This window comes from Alligator mississippiensis, chromosome 6 (assembly GCF_030867095.1).
Source record: "Alligator mississippiensis isolate rAllMis1 chromosome 6, rAllMis1, whole genome shotgun sequence".
NCBI lineage: Eukaryota > Metazoa > Chordata > Crocodylia > Alligatoridae > Alligator > Alligator mississippiensis.
In genome coordinates this window covers 87,226,726-87,248,358 of record NC_081829.1, presented here as the reverse complement: position 1 = coordinate 87,248,358, position 21,633 = coordinate 87,226,726, and the positions used below count along the sequence as shown (strand labels likewise).

Here is a 21,633-nt window from a genome sequence, read left to right as displayed (position 1 = left end):
AGCAGAAGGCCCTGTGGAAAAGCAGAGTATAGCAGACTGGGTATATCCCTTCCAGTATGCAAGCTAGTTTGTACAAAGCTATCTCTGTGATGGCACAGTGAAGCATGATGTATCTATGTAGACATACCTTAGGATAAGGTAGAATCAAGAGTAAATTAATGGTAAAACAGAAAGGAAAACAGTACAACAAGATCTCATTTTCCATCTAATGGCCATACTTACCACCATTCTAGCTATTCTGTTTTAATTATAGTTCAGGGGAGATACTGAACTGAAGCCCTGACCACCTGATCACACAACACATTGGTGTCCTACCAAAATTTCAGTTTGGAAAATGAAGTGTGTATGCAGTGTTTTGTTTTTAATCTAAATTTCTCCGTTGTTAGCAGAGTCATTAGTAGAGGCAAGTACTGTCATGCTCCAGCCATTTTACAGCCTTGGCAAAGTATCATCTCTTCCTTTCCAGAAGCAGGATTTGCCCTAACTGTGGGAATCTAAACCATGACCTCTCCTAACTCTCTCAGAGTTACAATGCTTAAGTATGTGGCTGAAGTGCTTGAATTAATTTGTAAGTGTAGGGTGGTAGTAGTATGTTTTGAATATTGTTAGCATTTTTAAACTACTAAGTCTGTATTTATCCTTTTCACTTTAATTAACACTGGGGACTTGAGGCTGAGTTAATCAGGCAAGCAGACGATTTAAGTGGTTAACACCCAAGATACCAAGGCTTGGAAATCTCATTGGAGAATGTCTTATTTGAAGGGGAAAGTTATTTGAAGGCTCACATGTTTGGTTCCTTTTTTATGGCATATTCATAGACAGCACTTCTGTGATGCTGCAAGCATAATTGAGTAGGAAGGAGGAGTGGATGCCAACTTTTTTATCCTGTGGGTTTTTCACTGCTTACTCATTGCTTTTGGAAAAAAACATCTTGAAAAACCTCTATTAAAATAAATGGTTGAACAACAGATGCCCAGAAGGAAAGTGCCAGTAAAATTAGATCAGCAAGAAATAGAGCTCTCATGAAGGAGGCATATTTGCTTGAGGAGAGCAATAAATTAGGAGAATGTAGCCCACACGTTCAACCTAAGTGCTTATGGGGCATGTTTAGAGGCCTTATTTTTCAGGAGTGCTCACTTCATTGATGAGTGCACACTTTCATTGATTTCTACTTTTCTGAAAATCAAGCCACTTTTTTGGATGATTATTTGTGGATCTGGGTGTCTAAGTCCAGGGGCCCAAATTTGCATGTTGGTGTATGTATAGGTTGCATCAAAGACATTCCTATAATGATTGGTTAAGGGTAAGTTTGTACAAACCAACAGCTTCAAAAGGCCTATGGATAGGATAGATAGTTTGACCATAAGGATATCATTTTGAAGAGTCAGAGAGATAAGTAGCAGCGTCGAGGAAAGCTGGGTTTGGTGGAGGACCCTGAGGAGTTTCTGGCTGGTTAGCAAGGACTTAGCAAAACTGAGGACATGTCTGAACCACTTCAGCAGCTCTTCTGAGACCACTGCTGAAAAGCGTAGCACTGCTGAAAGTACTCCGCATGTTCCAAAACCAGAAAGAGGAAGTTGAGCTGTTGTGAGAGCATACCCCACCACCGCGCTCAAGATCTCTCTATGGAGTGCTTGACAGCAGCAGAGTGAAAAGTGGGCGTTCAGGGTTGCTTTACTGACTCATTCTGGGTTTGGAGCATGGATTGTGCTTCTTGATGGCATCTTGGGGAACATCCTGGCACCCTAAATCTGCCTGGGGAAGAGGCCACTGCCATTGCTGGCTGTGCATGATTGAGGAGTGGTGCAGCATCTAGTAAGAGGCATGAATAAGTAAGCTGGGGAGATGTGGAGAAGAATCAAAGCTGGAAAGGAAACGATCAAAAAAAGTTGCTGCATCTCCAGACAGGACTAGTGGAAAGAAAAACAAGCAAAATGATAAAGCATGTGGGAGCTGATTCTGATCTGACCATTCTCCTTAAAGGTTTAGTAGCCCCAGGAATCAGGAACTGCAAAGTTGGGAGTTGGGAGTGGACAGTCATATTTTCAGTTGCCCGACTTCTTAAGTGCAGAACAAGCTACACCTCAGGATCTGATCTTTGTGTTCACTAAAATAGCTGAACTTTCTGAGGAGCAAACCCATGAACACCACATGCCCCCAGTGGCTGGGGAGGCATGGTGAGCTCTGGCAGGCGGCAGCGGTGGCACTGGTGGCGGCAGGAGTGTGGCGGCTGAACACGTGGAGCTCCTGCAGAAAGCTGTGGCACTGTCAGCAGTGCCTTTTCATAGGGGTTGTAGTGCCACGCTCAGGGGGTGCATGTGCACCTGCATGAACCCCCTACGCATCACCAATGAATAAACCCATGCAACAAACATGCACAAGGAATTGTTTGTATGAATTTTTTTTATTTTTAAACAACGAATCTGTGAAAAATCACAATCTGTTTCCAGATAACTGGAACCAGTGAAAGAAACAAACTCTGTGCATCTTGCCAAGTCCAATGTGGTTCCAATAATTCTTGTCTACATTCTGTAAATAGGAATAAAACCAAATTTAATGTTACATTGGTATATATTGCATGTGAGAGATACCTTAACTTTAACAATGACTAAATAGGCTGTTAAGTTGATTCAAGTGAAGAAAAAATTTCAAGAAAAGATGCAGAATTATTACTATTACTCAAGGCTAGGGACGGACATTCAAAAAGACTGAGCCTGAATTGATTCAATCTTTGCAGGTTCGTTTAACCTGCAAAAGCTTGAACTGATTTGGAGGTGGATAGACATTCCCTTTTCATTCCAGAAATGCAGGCACATGCCTACAGTGGCTCAGGCTGGAAGCCAGGGGGCACTAGAGCAGCCCTCCCTTCCCTTCCACAGAGCTTGGGGGCGAGAGGGGGCATGGCCAGGCCCCAGCATGATGCTCTGGTTAGGGATGGGTGTAAACCCCCACCCTGGCTTGCACTGCCTCTGGCTTTTCCCCTGCTCTCTGCTCAAGGGGTGGGAGTATTGCCAGATGAAAGTGGGGGTGTGCAGTGCATGCATCTGTTGGGGGTGGGGCCATCCTGTTTGCTGGAGCAGACAGCACAGCCTAGCCTAGCCCAGTCCAGGGCTGCAAAGCATCTGGGATGCTGGGGGACTCTGGTTTAACTACCAGGAAGGGGTCTGGGACAGAAATTGCATAGACTGGTTTGACCCAAATCAGTCAAGTCTGATACAACATTTAACCAGGTTTATCTTAAACCAGTTTCAGCCATTTTGAAACTGATTTATGTACACTGAACTTCTGTTCTGTTAAAGGTTTAAACCAATTGCTGATGACTTACGCTGGTTTATATGTAATGTCTGTCCCTAGCCCAAGGGTAAATTCAGAAAGGTTGAATAAGGTACCGTATGAGAAAAAGGTTGCTTTAATGGATAATATTGCACATAATTCTCTCTCTCTCTCTTTCTGCCCCCTCCCCACCCCAACGAGGAATCTGATAATTTATCAATTAGTTCTATGGTAACTAAGTCTGAACTCATATATTTTTAAAATATTCTGCTCGAGGATATCTTTGACTTTTTCCTCAAAAAACATCTTCTATGGTAATATTAGTTCATCCAGACTTCAAATAACAATCATATTATATCCCTTAACTTGTAGATTTATCACACAGACTAGCCACAACCTAACACTGAGGTTTTGGGATTACCTATAGCCCGTGTGTGACAGCTCTGGGCTATAAGGATACTTTACAAGGGCAATGTTGAAGCCTAACTCAAATCATGGTCAAGGAGAAGGGTATGTTTGCAAACAGGTATTAGGCAGAAGGAACTAAGATTTACATCTTTATGCAAAGGAGTGACATGTAGCCCTGATCTTGCAATTGGTTCCTTCCTGGCAGTCCCTAATTTCAAGGAAGCTGTGTCATGTTGGGGTTTGCTAATATAAATACAGAGAACCCCTGACTTTTTCAATCTTGTTATCTTGAGACTGTTTTTTTTCTTATCCTTTTTTATATAAAATAAGCGGTTTAAATAATACTTTGCACTGTTCTAACCTCCTCTACTCCAGCAACTTAAAGCACTTTGAACATGTTAATGTCTTTAGCCTCCTAATTCTTCAGCAAGAGGTAAATATTAGGCTATGTAGGTCTAGGCAAAGTACAGAGCGGTTAAGTGACTTATTCCTGTCTCTGTCCTCAGATTGGACCCTGTTTTTCTAGATTCCTCTCAAGCTCTTCCCTCTGTACGCTCTCTTACTTAATGACCTACATCTAACAGTGCTAAAAATGCAAAGCTAGCAGTAAAGCATTTTATCCTGCATATAGCAAGGATCAGCTATTCTAGTTATGCAAGTATAACATTTGGTCTCTGAGGAAAATATAAGGTTTTTTTAAAAATGTTTGAGTTATCCCTGTGAGAATCACAACATTTCTAATTAACAATTCAGTGCTTAATTATGTAGCATGTGCTCTAACACTAACAACACATCCATTTCTGCGCACAAGCCAAGGATGGAGAAAGAGCCGATGTTGCTGTTTGACCTAAATTGTTTTCTAACAGCTGTACAGATTCTGCTCTATGGTTGGGTCCTAACACATCGTTCTTGATGTTATATAATCTGCACATATACCTTAAGAAATGCTTGTGCTTATTTACAATATGACATTGTCTTCAAGGTGAGGTTTGGTAACTGTGGCTTTGGCTAGAGGGCAGCATATATCAGTTAAGGAGACAATACACTTTGAGCATCTCCTAAGAATCCCTTCAACCTGAGGTTTGGTCTAGACAACACATTTCTGCTACCATAGCTCTGCTAACTATGGGGTGTGAAAAAAATCATACCTCCTGACCATCACAGTTAATGCAGAAAACCCCCTAGTGCAGTGGTTCTCAAACTTTTCTTTTTGCAGACCACTTGAAAATTGCTGAGGGTCTCGGCAGACCACTTAATAAACGTTTTTTTTGTTCTATAAATCAAAGCGCACAACTCATATTTTAATATCAGTAGTCTTACCTTATAAGTACAGATATTCTCAATTGTCCCACAACCTGTCTGTGGATCACCTGAATGGAGCTCGCAGACCACAGTTTGAGAACCTCTGCCCTAGTGTATACACAGTCTGTCAACTGAAGAGTGCCTTTGGCTTGTGCATTTCAGAAAAACCTCTGTGGCTGGCATATATGGCATCTCCACTAGGGCACCTAGGCTGATGTACCTGTGCCCACAGAAGTTCTGCAGCAGACATGCCCAGCTTTGCCACTGTGAAGTCCTATTTCCAGTGCCAGCTGGAGGTAACATGCTACCAAATCAGAAGAGTTGTGTTTTATGTGCAGCTTGCATGGGTGCCTAAACCGGTTCTAGAAAACAGAGAATCAGGCCTCCTGCATCTATTCTTAGGCCGTTACTTACTCGAGAAATTCCCACTGAAATCAGTGGGAAGACTCCTGAATCTGGCCTGAATTGATTTCTGACACCAGTTCCCATTAAAAGTATATGTATATGTCAACACTGATTAAAAAAAAAAGGCAGGGAGGTGGGCATCTGGGACAGAGGTAATGAAATGTCCCATACACAAATGTTAGTTTAATTGTGGTCTGTTAAATGACTGCTTTCCCTAGGACAATGGAACTTTGCTCCATGACTGGGCTCCCTAGGCATTCTGATAATAGCAAATATAAAATAAAACCATGATGGGCACACACTCCCGTCAGATTGATTATATATATTATAAGACACAGTTAAGATTGCCTTGGAAAGGATGATTATGATGGAGAGAAATGAAGGAAAACCAAGGAAGGGGATAATTAAATTAGACTTCCTTGACATTTATTTCCATTGTGTTCCACTAATGGAGATTTTTAGACTGAACAACTAATACGTTTCTTTTTCATCATGCATCCGTTGACAGTATAAACAATGGGTGGAAGGGGGATGTTCCAGTTTTGGCAACTCTTGCTATTCTTCATGGTGTTTTGATGCCGAATGCCAACAGAACTTAGAGCACTTAAAGACAAGATATTTTGCTAAGGAAGGAAATACACACATACAGTTTTTTATTTATGGTTTGCTGTACTACCTTGTAGTCCCTATGATAATGAAAATACAGCTTCAAGGAATCATTCTTATAATAAACAGAAGCTCTAGGCCATAATAAAGTCTTGGGGTGGGAGAGAACAACAAAAAAGATATCCCCAGCTAGGGATGGATAATTCCTTCCCAACCCCCTATGAATAGTTAATTCACTGAAAAATTAAATTCTGACAGAAACAACTTTTTGTGAATTTAGGTTCCAAATTTAGTGCACAGGTCCCCTGGCCGACACTGAAAATGTCAATACAATTTAGTTTGACACTGCCTAAAACAGGGCTGTACAACTTCTAAGTGGTTGGGGGCCACAAGTGGTGCAGGCTGCACCAGTGGGGGTCAAATGCCCTTGGGGCTACATGCTGCCCAGTGCATTCTCTCCTGCACCCTCCCACCCCACAGTGCTATAACGTGCCTTGCCACCATGCTGTGCTGCACCATACCAAATCACTGCATCTGTGGGCATCCTGCCATGCCACTGCACGCTGCCCTTGGGCCCTCTCCCCAGCTCCCTAGGTTGCATTGCCTACCCTTTTTTGTGTGGGGGAAGGCATGAAGTGGAGGGAGGGGGAGCCTGGACACTCTAGCTGCTCCTGCAGTTAGGGCAAAGAGGGAAGGCAGCTGAGTAGGAGCTTAGAGGATGCTAATTAACTTCATAGATTTCATAGATTTCATAGACATTAGGGCTGGAAGGGACCTCGGAAGATCATCGAGTCCAGCCCCCTGCCCAAAGGGCAGGAAGTCAGCTGGGGTCATAGGATCCCAGCAAGATAAGCATCCAGTTTCGTCTTGAAGGTGTTCAATGAAGGCGCTTGAACCACCTCCAGTGGCAGGCTGTTCCAGACTTTGGGGGCTCGGACAGTAAAGAAATTCTTCCTTATGTCCAGCCTGAAACGGTCTTGTAGTAGTTTGTGACCATTTGACCTCATCATCCCTTGGGGTGCTCTGGTGAACAAACGTTCCCCCAGATACTGGTGGTCACCCCTGATAAACTTGTAGGTGGCCATCAGATCACCCCTGAGCCTGCGCTTTTCCAGGCTAAAGAGCCCCAGGGCTCTCAGCCTGTCATCGTAGGGTCTGCTTCCCTGACCTCTGATCATGCGTGTGGCTCTTCTCTGGACTCTCTCAAGCTTCTCCACATCATTTTTGAATTGTGGAGCCCAAAACTGGACGCAGTACTCCAGCTGCGGCCTCACTAAGGCCGAGTACAAAGGGAGAATGACATCCCGGGATTTGCTTGAGAAGCATCTATGGATGCAAGCCAGTGTTTTGGTCGCTTTACTAGCCGCAGCATTGCACTGCAGGCTCATGTTCATCTTGTGGTCAATGATGACCCCCAAGTCTCTTTCTTCCATAGTGCTAGCCAACATAGCACTGCCGAGCCTATAAGGATGCTGCGGGTTTTTCTTCCCAAGGTGGAGAACCGTGCATTTATTGGCGTTGAACACCATCAGATTCTTCTGGGGGTGGGGGTGGGGGCTGTAAAGGGCCTGTGGGCGACAAGTTGGATAGCCCTGTTATTAAATAAATATTTCATTTAATAATTATCACAATGTTTTAATTTGGTCTTTAAATGAAATGGGATTTTTCATTTAGAAAAGGAGTTGAAACTAAAAGCAAAAAAGGTTAAGCAGAAGGTTAAATAGCTCAAAAATGGGAAAAAAAAGGTTTTTTGTTGTGGCTCAAATAGACTGTTTTGGAATAACCTAACCTGAAACTTTCCTTTTCATTTTCCCAAAGAACCTGAACATCTGTTCTGGTTTGACCTGATCCTATTTCTCCCCTGATATTTGGATGAGCTCACTAACCAGAGAAACCCCTTTATTGTCCTACCTCTAAATCCAAGCCACATAGCATAAGCTTTGCCAGACTTTTTCTTAGCTAGAAACAATAACCTAAAAACCATCAAATATTTATTTATGCATAAAAGCACAAATTCGGGACCCAGCTGTCTTTGCACAGTCCCACTAAAGACTGCTTTAATGGTGGACAGTCGTATTGTGTAAAAGGCCCTGCAATAGTAGAACTGATACCTTGCATGTAGAAGGGATGGCTCTGATTATGGAAGCAAGTGTGTGTGAATCCAGGCAGTGATGGATGAAGCTGCCAAGCTACAGAACCCAACTTGAATGTATGAAAAAATGCCCACAATTTTCAGAAACTAGGTAGTTAATATTCTGCTGAATCCTCAGCCAAGAGTTCAAGGTAAAATAAAGCAGATCTATTGAAAGGATCTAATCTTGCTTTCGGAGAAGAACTTTGTGTTTGTTGCTAGAAAAGTAGACCAACTTTACCAGGTTATAAAGTAGTTTTCTATTGCTTGGGTATTGTGTTTAGGAAGAAGAAAGACACTGGGTGTAAATTCTCCGTGAACTTCATTGTAGGGGAAAAAAAACCGAGTGGCTTGTCAGAGAAGTGCACTGCAAGGAAACCTACCAATTAAACTTGGCATCCAGGCCCATGACATGCCAGATTCTCTGATGATTCTGTACTACATGGAATGACACTGCCTTTTTTTTTGTTATCAACATCATATTTGTACAGCTTGTTAGAATATCCCACCATCTTAATAAAGACTCTACTCAGAAACACTTTCATGCATGAGTAGTCCTTCAAGTCTTGTAAGTAGCATCTGCCATCTCATGCTAGTACGGTTTTCTGGGAGTGTGAGTAAAGGATGCAGAAGAGAGACCACTAGTCAAAAATGAAACTAGTAATTGTAGAAGGAAATAACAGGCCTTTAAGTAGATCATACAGGGCCAAATCTTTCCCAATTATTTTGACAAATGGTCCCACTGACTTAAGGAATACCATAATAGATATGATTTCTTATTTAAATAATACTTGAATGATGGTGATAAGTGCTATGTAGGGAAGCCAATATATTACTCATAGCACATACAATACATTAAAATATTAGTTCTATGCACACTAATTTTAAGGAATAAAATACCCAGATAAGTAATTTAATATAAATAAAAATTACTTTAGGTTTTTAGGTCCAAATATTGCTGAAGTTAGTGGAAAGCTTTTGATTTGCCTGGTATGGTAGGGAGGAAGGGCTTCTCTCATTAATGTTTATCTCTGGCGCTTTAAAATATCATTTCAATAGAAATAAGCAACAGAAACTTTGGGCAAGAATTTCCCATTTGACTCTCTATTTTTGTCTCCTTTGTAGAATAAATTTTATGTTGTCAACTGCTAATACTGATGCTAGTTTCTGATACAAAATACTGAAATTAAACCTATTATTCACAGCATTAAATATTTAAGAAAACCCTTTACAGATACTTCAAAAGCATGTTTTACAGCTGTAACCTAAATACCTTGGATATCTTTAACAAATTTCTTTTCATCTATTTGGCTGTCAGGCAGAAAAGTCTAATGTTACTCCCTTCATAGGAGGTTCTTTTGTAAAGGCAGACTCTGCAGAATGTCAGTTTAATGCATAACAATCTCACCAAAAAGTACAAAAAAGCAATTTAACAAAAAACATTTTTGTAGAAGAGAAAAGCTACTCAGCAGCCCTTACTGGAACAAAGTTTAATTATCTAGACATTTAGGTAGCTGCCATGTCTTGCAAGTGATTGAAGTCAGAGCGGGAAGAAGTGATTCTGTACCAGACTGGAGGGAGTTGCCTGAAGGACCTGACTGGTACCACTCCTAGACTTGCGTACATGTGCAGCTGCAGGGGTCCCATTCTGAAAGAAGCCCCTTCTCAAAAAGCATCTCTGCTAATCTTTTTTCTGGGCTATACCATCTTGGAAGGTGAATTTGAACCCTCTTTGACCCCCTCCTCTCTAGCAGCTTCCAAATTCTTTTTTCTACTCGGTGTTGGATTGGCAAGCCTCAATCCTTTCCCTGCTCATGAAGGCTCAGATATTTAAAGACTAATTAGTCAATGGGACTTAGATGCCAAAAGACTCTCGAGGATCTGGGTCCTTATCCCTAAACTGGGCTGGGGATTCAGAGGTCCTCAAGTTGTCAACAGGCTCACAAAACCCGGAGGCAGTCTAGAACTGAGGAGATAAGAATACATCAGGATTAAGCACCAGTGTCCACATCCTCAAAGGTACTTGGGTACCTAACTTCTACTGAAATCAATGGGAGTTGAGACACCTAAGTACTTTTAAAAATATGGCTCCTGGTCTGTCAAGTGTATTACCTTACCAAAAAGCTACTCTAGTTCATGTTTATAGCTGTATAAAATACTGTCATTTTATACGAAAACCCATTCAGACTGAGCTAGGGTACGAGGGTCTATCAATTCTGAAAACATATGCAAAGGATGTTTGCACAGCTAAAAATTCACGAAGCCCTAGGGAGCAGAAAATTGGCTTCCACAGGAAAAAGCATGGTAAGGGAATGATAATAGTCTTTATTCCCTTTAGAGACATCAAAGGTGAATAGAGAGGACATTCAGTCATTTCAGTTAAAATACCATGTGCTTGACTATGAAACACATTTTTAAAAAAACAAATTCCCAATTTACTGTGCTGACAATGCAAATACAACATAAACATATTTGTTCCAGCTATCACTTTTTAATATGTTTTTAAGGAGTTGTATAGCTTCAAGGATGGGCAGCAGAATGTATGCCACGTTATCTCACCCATACAGTCAACATTTATCTTAAGTCAGTAGTATGCTTGCCAAAAAATATTTCCACTGGTTGTTAAGTAGCTGCATAAACTGACTTCATAATCTCAGTCCACAGTCAGGTGGACAAATGCCCATGTCACTAAATTGCTGTCATATTCAGCAATTCCTAGTATCCCTATTAGGAAAAGAGTTGCTAAATAATGAGTATGGAAACCTCAATTAAAGAGGGCTGCATTGGAATGCACTGTGATATCTATCAGCTCTGTGGTGAGGAAGTTTGCTTTGGTCCTGTCTGAGCTGTGTCTGATCTGCAGACAGATGACATCGGCCTCCAGGAATGTCAAACTAGAAGTTTTCATAAGCAATTTAAATTGAGATGTTCCTATTGTTCTCACATTGCCAATGTTGACATTAGCCATTTTACCTCCAGCTGCATATCTATGCAAGCTACTAGAACCAGCCGAACTTTCCAGAGCATGCTTCTGCTCAGTCAGATCTCGGTACATCCTATTAATCAAAATTTGAACTCAAAATCAAGCTGCAAGCAATCAGCTAAAGTTCTGAAAGAGAAAATGAATGACTGAACTGCAGCAGTATATATATTTCATCAGCCCACACACTTCCCTATACCAGCCATTGCCAATGAATTGCAAAAATGCAACAATCCTCCTTTTTGCTAACTAGAGCTGACAGAATCATAAAATCCAGTCTCTCTGTAAATCCAAGGATAGCGCAGTGAAAGTTAATAGAGAAATACCCACGGGAGAAAAATCCCAGAGCACAGAAGGTCAAAACAAGTCTTGCCCTTGATTGCCTGCGTGGCGCTCTGAATTACTTTAATGGGAGCCCTACATGTGCAATTGCACTAAATCTGTGAATTATTTGTGAAATACAATGAGAAGGGAAGCCATACAAAAGAAATGAAGCTGCAGATGGAGACAAATTGCATGGTCATAGTTAATAAATATCAGTGCAAATCAAAAGAAAATACAGAAGAGGAGAAATACACATCCCCCAGGTGAGAAAAAGAGAAGAGGTGAATGTAAAAGTATAGGGTTTGATCCTTCAAGATGCTGATGACTCTGGAAAATACTGAGATATATGCTTAACTTTAAGCACTAATGCCACAGAAGTCAATCAGCTTAAAGATAAGTATATGCTTAAATGCTTTGCTCAACTGGATGTCCAGCACCTTAGCAGGAGGATTTCCCCCTTTTGATGGCCTTCAGGTCACATGCATTGTGAATTAATTTGCACATTAATGGAGAAATATAATATTTAAGAATAACAGAAAAAGGGGTAGAAGTCGCTATACAGTTTCTAAGACCTAATGAGATAGCAAATATATATTTAATAGTCAAATAATTACATTTTTGCAATCAAATGAGGTAACATCATGCTAGGATAAAGTGTTTACTTGCATTGTCTGAAATGCAGAGACCGAAATAGTTAAATATTCCAAGTGGGCAGGTGTGTTCAGACAGAGGAGCCTGGGGCTCATTATCATGTGGCCATTGTTTTACTCTGAAGATTGGGAACATAAATCACAGTCAAATGCTAAACAGAAGAGATAAATGTAATGCTAGTTCTTATACAGCAATAAGCCACAAACGACTCGGTTCCTTACAGTCTGATTTTTCTATACAGACATTTCTATTTCAGATATGGCATCTCAGCAAAATCCCCAGAGGCTATTCTTCTATGTGCTGTGCAACCTAGACAGTCGAATGCGGGTGGGGGTCATTTGTATGCATAGGCTGTATAGAGACAAATAGAAATTACCTAAAATTTATTACTTAAATGAATAAATTTAGGGGCCTGTCTCGTGGTTTCTGAACATCTGGAAGGGATAGTTCTGCACACTCCTGGTCTCCTGTGTCTTTTCTGCCCCCACTCTGCAAGGATTCTCCAGCATTCTCCTATCCCCCATCACCGATTCTGCTTCTCACTCACCTCAGTCCCCCATTCCCAATGTGATCCTAGGTCCCCTTGGTTCCCCTAAAATTCCCTTCTCCCTGCACTGGCTCTTATGGGATCCCTATACATTATTTCTTCCTCAGACCCCTCCCAACTCCCACCAAACATTAACTCCCCAAGACTTCCCCCAGACCTTCCCATCTCCTTTGTTACCCCCAAGTTTCCTCTATGCCTAAAAATATTGTTACCAGCAGGAGGCTGCAGTGAGGTTTCACTTCAAGAGCCACTGAAATGCCCTGTACTGCTTTCCTCTCAACTGACAAAACACTGGTGAGAGAAAGACATGGTTGTCTCCCTCTCAGCTTAATTTAGCAAGGGGAGTTCATCCAGTGCCCCTTATAATCTCATCTGTTTCCTCTGATTCACTATATTTCTCTTTGGTTGATCTGGTAAAACTTTCCATTATTTTGCAAGCAAGAAAGTCAATAGCAAAACCCTTGTTCTACTCAGCTGCAGCTGTATGTGCCCTTGTGTGTGTGCACCTCTCTTTCCCCCATCCAAGCTGGTTGCATCTGTTTATTTGCTTGCCTTTTGAATTTTATTTCATATCATTGCAGGATAATGAAGCACAAATTCAAGTAATATGTCATGCATGATTTTATGGTAGCTGACTGCCCTTCCTTCCTTCCTTTGCTCTGATTAAATTCAAATTGTGCTGCAATTTACCAGGATCTCCTGCCCTGCTTTTGCATTTATTCAATGTTATCCTCAGCCAATTGAACTCCTCTTTGCCAAGCCACATTATATATAGCCTGTTTGTTGTTGTTTAGGATTTTAATATCAAAATCAGGTTCCCTCACATCTTTCACGCATCATTAGAAGGCTGTCAGTGGTCAAGGAACAGCTTGCTGATGTAACACTGAAGGATGTAAATCTTATGCCAGCCACCCCAGGCCGTGGAGTAAAGGACAAACCCAAAGAAAGTGGGAGAGGCAAGGGACTAGTTAGAGCAGTGGTGAAGCTTCATTTCCTGACCTTTGCTGGTCATAATCTCCTGTAAGGACCACATCCCCGTGACATAAATTAGAGTAGCCCCAGGGCTAACTATTGGTAGGGCCAGTGCAAGCATAACAGTGATCCACAGCACCAAAGAGCTGTATTCTGCTCCTTGGCATGCCACACTCACTTGCTGTAAGTGAAACTTGAATGCTGGGGTGGGTTTGGCAGCACAGCCTCCCCTGCACAGTCACCCCTACCTATACTGTTCAGGCACCAGAAATAAATGTTCACACTCATAAATCTGTTCCTCTTCACAGCAGTGTTGGCACAATGCCCTGAGTATCTCCTTGCTCAGCAATGAAAGAAATAAATTAACAAAAATAGGCCAGATGTTATTTCCTGAATCCAGATGCTACAGCCAAGAATGAATGGGAGAATGAAGGAAAGGAGAGAAGAAAAAGAGGCCGGCAAAATGAGGAAAGCAGTTAAGGTAGGAAAATTAGGGGAAGGAAAGAAAGTAATGCAAAACAGTAAATAAAGGAAAGATGTATGTCAGAGAAACATTTCTGAACTGCAGTTTAGCTTCCTTGCTGTGAACATGGTATAAAATGCCAACATTTCAGCCCAGCTATCATATTACAAAATATTTTCTGAAAAGGTAGAGATTGGAAAAGAAGGAAGCAAATTAGGAATAACAGCATGAAGGACACTGATTAAGGGAAGAAGGAGAGTCATGGTAAAAACATGAGCTCCCATTTTGACTGACATCCTCTTCCACTAGCTTACTCAGAAGCATTTTCTATACAAGATCATCATATTTCTAATCTTTGTTGTGTATACTCTAAATGCACGTTGTAGCCTGCGCAGTCAAGAACATAGAACTGAATTTGAAGTGGCTGACACTGGCTGGACCCACTGAACTTGTAGCCTGATTAACTGCTACAGTTGCTCCCAAAACTTGGAAGTCACTGTTGTCGGATCTATGGTCCTAATTACAGAAATGAACCTGTCTCACTGACAGCATAAAATGATAGCTGTTTTCTGCCAGTCTCTTTTTGGCTACCCAGCCAAATGATGTTGAACCAGCAATATAAATCTGTTCCCAAAGGTTTCCAGTAGTATCACAATTTACTTAAAGGAGGAGTGTTAGAAACATGATGTGCTGTAGATTCTGAAACAATCATTCAAATTAGCAAAGTAATTGCTACTCTTGGGAAGCTCACTAAATGTGCTCATAAAAACCACAAATTCACATAGAGTATGCTGAAGGAGTTCACTGAGCAGTTTTATAAACCACTTGACTTGTGTCAGGTCAGGAAGACTGATGCCTTAGGTATGTGTTGCCTTAGGCCCCCTCTGCATGTTACGTGTATTATGCAATTACCCGGTTAACAGCAAAATTTAGATTGGTTACACATGCAAATTAACTATGATGCCTTAGAAAGGTCCAACCAACTATAAAGTCATTGCTGGAAAAAGTGTAATAGCTTTAGAGCTGGTTTCAATCCAGCTTTAATTTGCACGCATAGCCTGTGCCCCATGGCTGGGAGCCCCATCAGCTGAGCAGAGCTCCCAGCAGTAGGGCCCATGTGTACCCCCAAGCCTGGGAGCTCCCAGCTCATGCTGGTTCCTAACTGCAGGAGCACATGTCCCCACAGCTGGGAGCCCCTTCAGCTGACAGGGCTCCCAGCCATGAGGGTGACCCATGTATCCTGCAGCTGGGAGATTGCAGCTGCTGCTGAGTCCCAGCTGTGGAGGCACATGGTGTACCCCTGTAGCTGGGAGATGGCAGCAGCTGCAGTCTCCCAGCCATGGGGGTGCTTGAGCCACCTCTTTGGCTAGAAGCCCTGTCAGCTGAGGGGGCTCCCAGCCATGGGAATTTGCTTCTTGCCAGTGTAGGGAGAGCCTGATCCCGGGCTCCTCCACCACCAACAATAAAGTCGTGATCCCAGTCATGCCTCCTGCCATGCACATGTGTCATGGCAGGAGGTGCAATTGTGTGGACTGCACATTGAATCTCATTGAACTTTTACCTGTATGTGTAGAGGGAGCCTTAGAAAGATTTTCGGTAACAACTAGTACAACTTCTATCTGCCTCCACTCTTAAAATTCTTAATCAATCAACCCTACAAGGAGCTGCTCTTCTTAAGAAATTTCAGATGTGCTAAGCACACTGTTCAAGTGCCCTTGAAATATCTTTTAGTGAAAGTTTTCTACAGCTAGGTATGGAAAGGAAAGGCCAATATCTCAAATTTAGAGATAGCCTCAGGCTTAAAGATGCAATGTTACAGCAGACACAGGGGAAAACTTGACAGGTGATCAAACCTAGAGAACTGCAATTGGAAAAAGGTTGGCCATCATTGAGGAGATCATATTTTAGCACCTTGCATGGGAAAGCCATGAATATTGTAAATCAAGTCAGGCAACTTTTTCCCTTTCCATCACCAAACCAGTCCACTTCCCTCATTGTTAACAATATTTCAGTGGCTTTCACAAACACGTTTGTCTTCATTTGCTACAGCTGATGAAGAATGACTGTAAACTGCATATACCTTTCTTGCTGTGTGATCTCCAGAAACAGTATGAAGCAGATGCTAATTATGTTTGACTAATGTGAGCTAGATCATTTGACTTCCAAATGAGCCAGGACCTAGGACAGCTACATCTTCAGTTTTTGGGGGGGGGGTTTTGAAGAAAAGGAACAACATCTTGTAACAGTGTGGTATGTTGCTTTTGGCTATAAAAATAGAAGCTTACATTTTAATATAAACTTTTTTTTTATCTAAAAGATTAAACATATTGCTCTGCTCCAATATGTATTTTGGGTCTAAAAGGTTAGTTCTTCATAGCTTTACATTATGTGTTCCAAAAAAGTGCCAAAAGAAAAAGTAGTATATTCTTTTATTTTTACTACCATGTCCTTTTATTCTTGTTGAACTAAGGAAGCAGGAATGTACAAAGAAAGCTACTCAAGGAATGTGATCCCTCCTAAATAGGAATTAATGTATGTAACTAACTTTATTTTGCTTAAAGAACCTAATCAGCTCTATGCCTTTTTGTTCCCCTGACTTTTTGACTGTTAGCATATTTCTGGACCCATGGATTCTTCTCTGTTTCTTCCATTAATTCTTTGACTATTTAAGTAGCAACATTTTTTTCCATAGGAAGACTGTTGAATAGGTTTCACGTAATCTTAGTGAATATCTTTTCTGAGATTAGTTATGTTTCATAGCTGAAATGTTAAAGATTAATGATGCATTTGTCTTTAGTCAAGAATTTATTTGGAATGCTATTTTTATTGCCAGTTGGTTTCCTGACTGAATTTTCAGCTTTAGAAATATTTGTTTTTTTTCCCTTGGTCATAATTGTCATTTTGTTTCCTGTTTTCAAGATTAAAAATACATTTTATCCAAACAGAGCCTATCCCAAACAAAAGCTAACAAATTCTTGTCATTAGCATCAAACTGCAGAACCTTCAAAGACCTATGTATTTAACTTGAAGCATAAAGGTTGTTTAACTGGACCCATTATCTCATTTGACCCTAATGGGAATGCTCCATGGTTAATATGCATGTAGGAGACTTCGGAGAGCCAAAGATCAGGAAGCCAAATTTTCAGAAAAAATCTTATATGGTTGGCAGAGTCTTAATGGTTTAAATAAGGGAATTAATACCATTTTTACCATGTGCAGAGTAAATGAGGGTTAGCTGAAAAAATCTGCTAGCTGAAGCACTTATCCTGTATCAAGGATTCACCTTTATGCTTCCGGCAAGTCCCACTGACTTCTCTGGCACTCTGCAGATGTTTTTTAAGACTCCTCCTTTCCCCACCTCTCAGATTTTCTTGCAGGATGGAAGCTTTAAATGTCAAAGGAAAATGATTTACAGCCTTTTATATGCTGAAGTATAAGCTCATCCGATCACTTGACCTAAGTAGTGTCAAGCTTGGACAACATTTGGATAAGACAGTAAGCTGATGGGCGGATTCACCAGCCAAAGGCCAAATAAAGCTGATGCTCAGGTTCAATGCCACGTGTCTTTCCTCAGAGTGCATGTATTAATAAACAGAAGATGCAAAAAAAGCCCTTTACTGATGTCTGCAGCTGAAAGAAGGCCTATCCTGCCCTGCTTGGTGACCCTTTCCTGACTATTAAGGAGAGACAGTCTGGTTCTTTTCTATGTCATTTCTTATCTAAGCGGAAGAAAACCCTCTATCTTATTTTCTAATGATTACTCCAAGTCATGAACTCTAGGACTTCAGCTCCCAGTTTTAAATTCCCTGGCTGCCTTTACAGAAGACACTGACTGTGCAGTTGTTACTGCGCAGTCATTTAGTACTTTGTATAAACAAGTACTAAATGACTACACAGTAACGTCGCAGAACAGCTTTTAGGTGATGCTGACTGCACAATAGCTCATTACTACTGCGCAGTAGCGTCATGTTATGCTTCATGTCATGCAACGCTATTGTGCAGTAGTAATAAGGTACTGCACAGTCAGCGTCTCATATAAACGTGGCCCCTGAGGACTATAACAGGCCTGCTGGGATGTGTTCATGCACTCCAGGGCCCAGTTACAGACTTGAAAGATAAACCTGGGAGCTGCAGGAAATGATCTGGTCAGTGGTACATGCCCCTGTGATTCAGACCTTAACCAATATTTCATGCTAACACTGAGTCCCAGTTCTGCAAACTTTTCTTAAGGAAAGACCCATGCAACTGCTTACTGGCTTTGACTTTTATAGGTTCTGCACAAAGCAGTTTAAAGGACAGGAGATTAAAGCACTTAAACAGTGGCTTGACTTTAGGTCTGTTTTTACATCTACTCCTATTCAGCACTGTGTTTAAGCATGGTTAAGTTTAAGCCACTGCTTCACTAGTGATGCATAGGGGTTGCATGTGGGTGGATGTGCCCCCCCTAAGCGTGGCTGTGCACCCCCTACGAAAAGGTGCTATGGGCGGTTGCCGCTTCCCCACTCCTCCCCCCACTGCTGCCACCGCCAGTGGCATCTGTGGGCGGTCAGCAATTGCTGCTGGCCACCACTGACACTGCTGGTGGCATCTGCGGGTGGTCACTGAGCCCCGGTCAGTGCTCGTCACACCCCCCAACCCGCCAGCACCGGTGGCATCTGTAGGAGCTCACCACTTACTGCTGCTGCACTCCTGCTGCCGCCAGCGCTGCTGTGCCCCCACAGACACTGGAGGCATGCGTCGTTCATGTGCTGCTTAAATCCTACTGAAGCAAATGGGTCTTAAATGTACTTATCAAGTACATTGTTTAATACAGAGAGACCTAAGTGCTTGATTATGGTTAGGTAAATGTAGACATACATTCCTGAATTGGGGCTTTGCTGGACACTGGCCTTCTGTCCTTCAGAGAGAGAAGATAGAGATTCTGACCTTTTTTTAATCATGAACTATCCCAAGGTAATTTTTTACAAAGCTAGTCAAGTTTCTTTTAGTATTCTGGCTGAGGTCCAGAGGGTAACAAATTCTGGGCCTATTAATTGTTGGAAGACTGTCGTCCTTGTATTGAGGGATAGCCAATGATGATGACAACTATTATTTGTGACAAAGAATGAAATACCATAATATTTACCATCACAGACAGAGAAAAAATGGTGAATATTCAATTATTCCCTGTTGTAGATTTTAATGTATTTAATGTCTGTAATATCACTTGATGTATTTTATTAATTCAAATACATAAATTTTGATGAACAAACATATTATACCTGTATAGCACCTTTCATTTAAATAGTACAACAACCTTTACAAATACATGCAAACTAGAAGCTGGATATCGGATTCCTTTTGCATCAGAACAACCCCCTTTCTTTTTTATGACACTTACTATCACCATGGTCAGTGGAGTCACACCATGGTAAACTGGTGCATCATCATGAAGCATCAGACCCTAGATCTTCAAAGCACTGCACAAACAGCAGGTCACCAGTGGCCAGGCAGCACATTAAGATGATGTCCGCATGCCAGGGCTGTACCAGCCTGGCCAGCCCGTGCAGCACTGCTCCATTGCCCACCACAGCCACCACAAACTCCAGTACCAGCACTGGCCACAGCTGCTCCTGGAAGTCACTGAAGCCTGAGAGGCTGCAGTTGCCCCTGGTGGGGCCACTGGCCACAGCTGACATGCTCTCTGGGGGAGCAGGGGATGGGGTTAGGGAGGCCCAAAGCAGGGCAGTACCATGTGCTTTTGCACCCTGGCAGGGTGCAGCAGGGAGAGAAGGGGGCTGCATAGGGGTCCTGGGGCACTCAGCTGTGACCTTGCTGCTGGGAAACCTGCTCTTTTCCCAGGGGAGCAGTCAGTCCTCACAACACCTCTGTGAAATAGCTAAACTGATGCAAACAACCGATGTAAACATAAAATAATTTTGTTTGCAAAGAATAAAGCAGCCTCTCTCTTGCCATGTATTTTAATATCTAGAGAAATCAGAAGGTAGTATTATGTTACAACAAGTTGGACAGACACAATCAGTCCTCTATAATACCTGCATGTTATTTATATGAGGAGGTGGTTTGGGCTGTTTATGGATATGTAAATGGATTAGTTGAACCTATTCCTTCAGCGTGGGCTTTCCATATCAGACACGTGGAACAATCCATTACTGCCCTGCATTTCTGTGCCTGCCTGATATGCCTTGAAGATATGTGCTTGTGGGGAAAATCAATAAGGAAGACGTTCAGAAGAGAGGTCACTCACATTCGCTAAAACGCTGAGTAGCCATTTCGACTCATCTTTCACCTGGTACCTGCAGCAGTGACCTGGATGGATAGCATCGTTCTGCCCATGCCATTGACCATCACATCTAGGAACCAGTCAGCTAAGATGAAAACTGTAGGCCAGGATACTAAAAAAAAAAAAATTCAACATTTTAAAACTTGGACTGTGCAGCCAAGGAAGTACAATGAGGCCACTTTGCATAACTGCCATGGGGGAAAATGGTTGGTGTGTCTACACGGGACGCTTACTGTGCATTAGTCTAATAACACTGCGCAGTAGTGTGCTAGGCAAAAAACAGTGCTAATACCCTACTGCGCAATTGTTGTTAAGCTAATGTGCAGTAAGCATCACTAAAAAACCATGCGCCGGCGCTACCGTACAGTGACTCTAGTTACTGTGCATTTAGGGCATTAGTACACAGGCTCATGCCAGGCACTTTTAAAAGTGCCCGGTGCTGTGGTGCATACTTTTGTATCAACGACAAAATGAGAAAAAGGCAGCGGCGCGCTTTTTGAACTAAAACACATCAAAGGTACGTTAGTTCAAAAGCACACCGCCACCATTTTTTCAGCGCCGACGCACATTTTGCCACGTATACAAAATTGTGTGACGCAGCGCCGGGCGTGTCAGCTCCGAGTCTGCTCCGATCTCCGGGGCGGACAAACGCACGTGTATAAACTGGTTAATACTTGATTAAGCAAGTACCCAACTAAATGCATAGTATGCCAGGTGCTTAAATGAAGGTGGAGACGCGCCCTGCTGAGAGCTAGTGGAGGCTACGGGCAGCCCCCGCCTGGCGCTCTTCATTGGTTCCTGAAAAACTGAGCTAAACCAAGCCTTAAAACCAACTTCCACTTTCTAAATCCACAAGATCACTTTCTAAATCCACAGATACCCACAAGCACGATAACAAGTGCGAAGCGGAGTGGGGGTATCCGTTTAAAACGGGCGTGAAACAGGGGGTTGCCCGTATAGTCCAGCCTAATGCAGCTCAGACCCCCTTGGTAGTATTATTATTATTATTATTTTAAAATATATTTTCTTACATCTTTTGTCTTTTTTTTTTTTTTTGCATGATGATCAAGGCCACCAAAATCCCAAGCAACCAACCAGCCAAAACCAAAGGGATAACTCATGTGGCAAGGACACACGAAGAGCCCCTCCCTCTGGGCGGGGCGGTGACGAGAGAGTCATGTGGGAGGAACCCGGGGGCGGGGCCGCGCAGTGGTGGGAGGTACCTCCTTCGCGCATGCGTACCCCGTCCTCCCACCCGGGGGCGGGGCCGCGCTGTGGGGGGGAGGGG

General features: G+C 42.3%; 1 long non-coding RNA gene across 1 annotated transcript; it reads right to left on the bottom strand.

Annotated features, from left to right (window-relative positions):
- Positions 1-2,409: 2,409 nt before the first annotated feature.
- On the bottom strand, positions 2,410-21,502 carry LOC132251103 (uncharacterized). Its single transcript, XR_009462891.1, has 3 exons — positions 21,377-21,502; positions 20,310-20,457; positions 2,410-2,529 (listed from the first exon to the last, which is right to left on the bottom strand). It is a non-coding gene; the product is annotated as an uncharacterized LOC132251103 (long non-coding RNA).
- Between the last annotated feature and the right edge of the window lie 131 nt (positions 21,503-21,633).